This window comes from Myotis yumanensis, unplaced genomic scaffold, assembly GCF_028538775.1.
Source record: "Myotis yumanensis isolate MYYU_CA2020_CCGP unplaced genomic scaffold, mMyoYum1.0.hap1 SCAF_11, whole genome shotgun sequence".
NCBI lineage: Eukaryota > Metazoa > Chordata > Mammalia > Chiroptera > Vespertilionidae > Myotis > Myotis yumanensis.
Window position 1 is genome coordinate 55,969,849 of NW_027223762.1, and position 8,512 is coordinate 55,978,360.

Here is an 8,512-nt window from a genome sequence, read left to right on the forward strand (position 1 = left end):
AATATAAATGAGTAAGGGGAGGTGGGAAAGAAATAGTGGATAGTAAAAATGAAAGTACTATAAGAGAAATAGCAAAAATTTTAAAGGTTACGCTTTTCTTTATTGTTTAAACTATTACATATATCTCCATTTTCCCCATTGGCCCCTCCCCCACTACCTGTGTCCATTGGTTATGCTAATATGCATACATACAAATTCTTTGGTTGATCTCTTACCCCCCACACCCCTGCCTTTGGTTCAATAATCACATTTTAAAACAAAAAATAAGCCCCAAAATAAAATATATTTACTTGTGCTATGAAATATTTGTCATAATATTTTTTAGATTTTTTTCCCCTAGGAAATAAGCAATTGTTAGCTAACTTTTTTTTTTAAACATTTTTTGCTGAAATTTTATTCCAGTTTTAAATAAGTAGTAGAAGGGGGGGAAGACAGGTACTTGATAAAGTGGGGCCTAAAGTTGCCACCCCGGTTCCCTCTCTGCCTTCATATCTTCCTGCCGCAAACCAAATCACAATAGAGAAGGAAACTATTTTACTCTTTTTATTCTGCTCATTGATGATCTCAACGAGGAAGATGGAAGGGGTTTTGTTTGTTTGTTTGTTTCTCCCACTCCCCAAAATACTAGGGGAGTATTATGTTAGCCAACTTTTAAAGAGTTTTGAGGCACACAAAAATAGAATTATATGTTTTTTCTTTATTATTTTCTTTGCTCTTTTTAAAAATTTTTTTAAAAAAATATTTTTATTGATTTCAAAGAGGAAGGGAGGAGAGAGAGATTTAAAAAAATCAATGATGAGAGAGAATCATTGATTGGATGATTCCTGCACCCCCTCCCCCCACTGGGGATTGAGCCTGCAACCCAGGCATGTACCTTGACCAGGAATCAAACCGTGACCTCCTGATTTATATGTTGATACTCAACCACTGAGCCATGCTGGCTAGGCTCTTCATTCTCTATTATTGCTATGTAGTACTATATTTTTCCTTTAAACATCACATTTTCTTTTCTTTTTTGAAACCTTTGTTCAGTTATAAAAGAACTAAATTCATGGCTGTTAAAGCCTAAAACATTTTAAATACAAGATGGTAGATGATAACATTAAAGGTAATATGATATGTACCCAAATAAACCCTAGCCATGTATTAATAATGGTATGTTAATTGTAGTAAGTTCTGTTTTCTATATTTATCAGTTACATGATAATGTGTCAAAATGTGTAGAAGTGTTTTGATATAAATAAATATCCCACCCAACATTTTCCTACTCAATCTCACTCCAGAATATTTATAATATTAAGAGTTTTGTTTTAATTTTTCAAGAGGTTATTTCAAAAGTTTGTATAAAATATTACACTTTATTTATTGATTTATCAGACATAGAATATATCCATTTACTCTCTAATGTGAAAATAATGTTTTCACTTTTACCATCTCTACTCTCTTTAATCCAAAATATGATCATATATATGTTTCTTAATTTTTCTATTATTTTTGTGTTATTGATTGCCATTATTTTTTAAATCAATTTTGTAATATTTTTTGATTTGCTATATTTGAGGCTATAGTCTGTTAGTAGAAACACAAAATATAGGTGGAGCAAAAGTAGCCTTGTTACTAGTGATGTAGCCTCTCCATTCTTGAGTTTGGTTAAGAAAAAATTCAGAGCCACGAACTTTAGCACAATAGAAAGTTTATTTAGTATGCAAAGTGAAAAAGTACACTCAAAGAGAAGATTCAAGTGGGCTGCTCAGAGAGCTTCCTTGACCTTTTATAAAGAAAGTCACAGAGACAGAAGAAGTAAGCCAGCTAGGCTGTGTGGACTCAGAAAACAAGTTACAGAGGCAAAAAAATGGCCCTTAGAAACAGGTTCAGGGGGTTAGCTTGGGAAGAGCTACAGGTGCCAGCTGCTGCCTTGGTTACAAGTACTATGGGGACCTGTAGAACTTAGGAGAAAGAAAGCAAGGATAACAAGCATATTCTAGAGCAGTGGTTCTCAACCTTCCTAGTGCTGTGACCCTATAATACAGTTCCTCATGTTGTGGTGACCCCCAACCATAAAATTATTTTCGTTGCTACTTCATAACTGTAATTTTGCTACTGTTATGAATCGTAATGTAAATATCTGATATGCAGGATGTATTTTCATTGTTACAAATTGAACATAATTAAAGCATAGTGATGAATCACAAAAACAATGTGTAATTATATATGTGTTTTCCGATGGTCTTAGGTGACCCCTGTGAAAGGGTCGTTCGACCCCCAAAGGGGTCGTGACCCACAGGTTGGAGACCCACAGGTTGAGAACCGCTGTTCTAGAGAGAGTGTGTGCACCAAGTCCTTTGTCTGAAGAGTTTTTATCTTTTTTCTAAAGACAGGTATTTTATGAGTGTTCTCAGGGAAGGACCTCAATAGAATATTTATCAGCTTTCCAGGTGTGTCCTTTAATATGCTGATTCATCAAAAAGAGCATATTGGGTCATGGTGATGGTTTTTACTAATTCGTCAGTGTTGAAGTAGGGGGGCATTGGTCATTGCATCTCGTTCTGGTGCCAGTCATGGTGTCATTTCATCTGGTTTTGCTGCTTTTCTGGGCCTGGGGCACAACTGAGGCCTTAATGTTTTTTAGTTTGACCAGAACTCTGTCTCTGTGGTCAGCAGACTTCAGGCTTTGTTCCTAAGATGATTTGATGCTGAGCAGAACTTCATTGTCCTGCGGGCTTAATGCTTAAGGCAGTGGTCCTTAATGTGAAGGAGAGTGGGGTAAGTGAATCAGGGTACTGAATGAGGCCAGGGTAAATCAGCTATCTGTCACAGTTTCCCCATTACACTTGCCAAGGAATTTTCCTGGATTCTTACTATCCTGTCTCAGGTTTACAGCTGCGAGTATGCCCAGAACAGAGTTTATTCTTGTGTTATTATTTACTAGAGGCCTGGTGCATGAATTTGTGCACGGGTGGGATCCAGAGCTGGGTAGGGGAGACCCGGATGCCCTTGCCAGCCTGGGATCCAGATCCATCTGCTGACATTTGTGCTGGTTGTTGGGAGCCACCTGGTGGCTGCTTGTATATTGTTTCTTCCTTGCGGAGCATCTCCGGAGGGGAAGTGGCCACAGTGCCTGAAGATGACTTCCAGGAGGCCAGTGGTGCTGTGGGGATCATGCCAGAGGCGGTGGTCCGTTGGTGCCTGTCCTGTTTTCCAGAGATTGGACCTGCAGGACTACCTAGGAAGTGAGTGGCTGCTGCTGGGCTGATGGGCCACCTGGACGGGTCGGTCACTGACCTCAGATGAACCAAACCTGCCAACATCTTGATTATGGAGATCTGAGATACAAAACTGAAAAAATAAATTTCTGTTGTGATATTTTATTATGACAGTCAAAATAATACCTGATCTAAATTCATGGAAATTGCCACTAAATAGAGCATTTTAATAAGATCAGGGAAAATAATTGCCATGACATTCTAGTATATTATTCATTTTTTTTCTGGAGTATTTACTTTTTTATTTTGTATTGCTTGCCAGTGGCACACCCTCAAAAATGTATATCTCTTAAGCACACTAGAGACTCTACTTATTTGTTGATCTCCCAAAACTTTTCTCTTCACAGATCATACCTTCCTGCTCTGTGTAGGTTGCTCTCTAGGTCGTTGCAGAGCTCTCATCTTGGACACAATGTTCTGGCCACCTTGCAGTGTATACATCATTTTCTGAAGCCCATGTCTTCCTCTTGATTTGTAAATTTGTTTCACTGGAGTACATCTTCAAAGAATTTCCAAATAAAGTTCATGGCAAGTGAATTTTTATTATTCATTTATTATTATCAATATTATTGGCATGATACTAGATCCATTAAATTAGACCCATTTAACTAGATCCATTCAATTCTAATTTAATACTCTTTCTATGGCACACTGTTAATGGGATCTCATGGAATTTTAGAGTCAAAAAGAACCTAGATGACACAGATTATCGAAAGAAGAGTAATCTTGAGTCTGAAAGCAGAGCTCACCAAAAGTCTCACATGTTAGACACACAATATGTATTTGGGCTTTAACCAAAGAATCATCACTTGAGTAGTGAAACATCTGAGAGTTGAGGAGGAATTATTAGAATAAGAGAAATATGAGTAAACAAGCTATTGAGGTATCAATGTGTTTCTTTTTTCCCTCTTTTAATGTTGTTTTGAATTTTATTTATGGCAACACAAACAAAACACATTTTTCTAGCCAGAATTTCTATAGCTGCCTTTAAAATGTCAATTGTTTCTGTTGCAAATGGAACTTGTAAAGGTTAAAATTTAACACAGCCAAGAATAAAATAGAGAATGTATTCTGAAATATCTTGGTCACGTTTACTTTATTTGCAAACTTAATGATTAAAACAACAAATACTCAAAATAAATCCTTTCTCCCAATGTAAAATTTTTGCAATTAAATCTTAGCCAGTATGGAGTTGATAGGAAATCATGCCACCTGCTTACACATCCAGAATTAATTATTGATTTCTATCCATCTATTATCAGGCCTTAAGAATTTCAATATTGTTTATGTTAAACTAGATTCCCGGTGCACAAAATTCGTGCACGGGGGGGTCCCCTCAGCCCAACCTGCACCCTCTCCAATCCAGAACTCCTCAGGGGATGTCTGACTGCCAGTTTAGGCCTGATCGCGGGGATGGGGCCTAAACTGGCAGTCAGACATCCCTCTCACAATCTTGGACTGCTGGCTCCTAATTGCTCACCTGCCTGCCTTCCTGATTGCCCCCAACTGCTCCCCTCTGCCAGCCTAGTTGCTCCCAACTGTGCCTCCTGCTGGCCTGGTCACCCCCAACTACCCCCCCCTGCCGGCCTGGTCGCTCCTCACAGCCCCCCCCACTAGCTTGGTTGCCCCACGCAGCCTGCTGTTCAGTCGTTTGGTCATCCCTCACTAACCCCCCTGCTGGACTGATTGTAGGCAGCCATCTTGTGACGGTGTGAGGGTTAATTTGCATATTACCTCTTTATTATATAGGATAAGTTGGGACTTATTGTTGTTGTTGGCTAAGAACATTAAAATACATTATAATGAGAAGTACCTTGAATCATTAAAAACATTACTATTTTGGCAGATTTTCAGATTCTACTGCACAATAGCAGTGTAAGTACATCCGATAAAGACCCGGCTTCCCATGGATTCTAGTCAATACTGGTTAGTTCTGCTGACCTTGGGGAAAGCTTCCAAAGTCTTTCGGGGCTCATTCAGATTTTTCACCTGAATATTTAGGAGTTTTGCATGCTAAGTCCAAGTCACTGCACATTATCTAGTGTTTATAATCATTACAACTTCAAATTTTCATTGGAATAGATCATTTTTAGTCTTTTCTCTAAGTCTACACCGTTATATAATGTTCTTAAAGACAGTGCCATGATTTCTTATTGTTTACATCTGAGATAGACAAAAATAGTATAGAACTTATTATGAGAATCTTCAGTCTCTGATAATTTCAGAAAACAGTAAATACTAACTTATCAAATCTTATTAAAATAGGCTCTCAGCTCATAATCTTACTCTTAAACTTAGAATATGTAACATTGCTTAATGATCAGGGTGTTTGTGCTTCTTGACTGTAACAAAGAATGATCCTTCATTAAAATAAAATATCCAGTGGTGCACAGTCTGTTTTATGAATTACACTACACATACTTTGTGTCAATTATAGGCCATAGAATAAGAGGTAGCACTTCCCATTCAGGCTGAGTCATATATTTGGAGCTCACTGATGTGATCTTAATTCAATTTGAAGTCTCTCCCCACCCACAGTTTGTGGAGAAAGGGATGCAAACGTTTTTCTTCATTGGCAGTGGTTGGAGAATGCATCAATATGACAAATATTTTTCAGGAGGAAAAAAATAAAAGGCATACCCTGTGAATAACAATCTCTCTCTTTCAAAGGAAATAAAAGAAGGGATAATCATAACAATATTTATAATATTTCTTTTATCTCAAAGAGCCACCAAGCACTTTAGAAATGTTAATGATGATCTGGTTCTGTGGGATTCACATCTCCTGTCAGGAAAATGGATTCATGTCTAACAGTGCATGGGGATGGCAGACCCGCAGAAAGCTCTGCTGGATTTATGATCACATCTGTAAGGAGGAAAGGGGAGTGCTGCTTATTCCAAACTGCCCATTCTAGAGTGTGCATCCATCACAGAATGAAAGGCATGGGTTCCGTGCATATGCAAAGTGTGAGGGACAGCAGAACACTCACCTGCTCTCAGAAGTATTGATGAGACTTCCCAGGATATGCTGCCCCACACCATCTGCTAATGGAGATGAGATTATGACTGTAATAAGAGCATTAACAATCACTTAAAAGCATTTAATGTGTTCATGTGAAATAACATTATCGGGTTTATTCTGCCTATTTAAAAAATATTGAATATCCAGAATCCTCTATTTATACACCTACAGACTAGTACAAGTAAAACCATTATTTTCAATATTGATATATGTATGTTGGCTCAGTGGTTGAGAATGGACCATTGGACCAGGAGATCATGGTTTGATTCCCAGTCAGGAAACACGCCTGTGTTTCCTGCTCTCTCCCCAGTAGAGGGTATGCAGAAGGCAGCCAATCAATGATATTCTCTCATAATTGGTGTTTCTATCTCTCTTTCCCTCTCCCTTCCTCTCTCTGAAAATCAAGAAAAACATTAAACAACAACAAAAAACCCTAGAAGCTTGTTCAGTAAAAAATAAATAAACAAATAAATAAATGAAAGAAAAGTCTATGTAGAAATACACGTATTTGTGGTTTCATTCCAACATTATATGCTAATATAATAAAATGTGTGGCCAAATTTTATTTATTCATTGCTTTATTCATAAAGCAAGTTTATTCAATAATTACTAGACCTTAATCTAAGCCAGTGATGGCGAACCTTTTGAGCTCGGCGTGTCAGCATTTTGCAAAACCCTAACTTAACTCTGGTGCCGTGTCACATATAGAAATTGTTTGATATTTGCAACCATAGTAAAACAAAGATTTATATTTTTGATATTTATTTTATATATTTAAATGCCATTTAACAAAGAAAAATCAACCAAAAAAAATGAGTTCGCGTGTCACCTCTGACACGCGTGTCATAGGTTTGCCATTACTGATCTAAGCTTATGAATTTAAATGTAAATTTTGTGCATTTCTTGTCTTCAGAAAGATCATACTCTCTGGGAGAGAAAAATTAAAAATCAGTAGATAGAACACCATAAGAACACTGAACAGACAGCCTAAAACCCTGAAGAAAGATGCAGCAGGGTGATTACACAGAGGATACAGAGGAGATAGCATTCGAAAGGGCCTTAAAGATTGAGCGGGAGATGCTGGCCAGAGTGAGTATTCCTGTCCAGGTTCTCACTGTAAAATTGAAATACATTTCTACTGCCTTAAAAATAAAGCCCCAGCAGTACCAAGTTTTGAGTGAAATACAGTATAAGTTTTGACAAAATTTAAGCAAAGCAACCTACTGATATACATAGCCCCCCTTCCATGGTTAATATTGGCTTTTTAAAACAGGTTGCTATACTCCCAGATCTATATCACTTCCCCTTACCACATACCTTCTAGGTACCACTTATATCACATCCATGATCCATTTTAACTTTTATATATAACTCTCTTTTTTTTTTCCTGCCTCGTGTGCTAACCTGCTAATGCAAAATCCCACTTATCGGCATCCCCATGCAATTTCTTTCATACCCTCAGATTGAATGAGCTACCATGAGGCATTTTTAATTTTTCCTGTTTGTCTGTTCTCCTTTCCTCTGGGTACTGATATAAACCATTTCTGTTAAGCAAGAGTGTAATTTGCCCAGATCCCCAAACTCTCTCTTCCTGAAATAGAAACAACTATCAGATCTTCCAGGTTTCCGCAGAAAACTTGCTTCCATGTTACTGCTAATACACATGAACCCTCCTCATTCTGAAGCTGCTTGGTGATTTATGGAGGTCAGAGAGAGAGATTAAGCTCATTATGGGTAATTTGTTCCCTAGGGGTTCAAGTCCCTTCCAGAACGCTCCTTCATCCCTCATGTTAATAGATTATTGTCAGGCCACAAACTGACCAGGTATAACCAGGCAGGACTAAAACCTCCATGTGCAACAGGAACACAATAGGGATAGATATTATGGTTGAATTGCACCCATTTCCCCAAAAATGTTGAAATCTGAACCCGTAGTGCTTCAGAATATGACTTTACTTGGACATAGAATGTTCACAGAGGTTTTCGACTTAAAAAGAGGTCATTAGGATGGGTTGTGATATACTGTCTTCTGTCTTTATAAAAAGGGGAGGTTTGTACACAGAGAAAGACTTCACAGAGGGAGGATGATATGAAGAGATGCAGGGAAAACATCATGTAAAGTTAAAGACAGAGACTGGAGCGATTCATCCATAGCTAAAGATTGCCAGCAAACCACCAGAAGTTAGGAGGGAGGCATGAACAGATTCTCCCTCCCAGTTCTTAGAAGG

At 37.9% G+C, this 8,512-nt stretch overlaps 1 long non-coding RNA gene across 1 annotated transcript; it reads right to left on the reverse strand.

The window, feature by feature from the left end:
- Positions 1–1,810: 1,810 nt before the first annotated feature.
- On the reverse strand, positions 1,811–6,305 carry LOC139020096 (uncharacterized). Its single transcript, XR_011473190.1, has 3 exons — positions 6,253–6,305; positions 3,618–3,762; positions 1,811–3,336 (listed from the first exon to the last, which is right to left on the reverse strand). It is a non-coding gene; the product is annotated as an uncharacterized lncRNA (long non-coding RNA).
- Between the last annotated feature and the right edge of the window lie 2,207 nt (positions 6,306–8,512).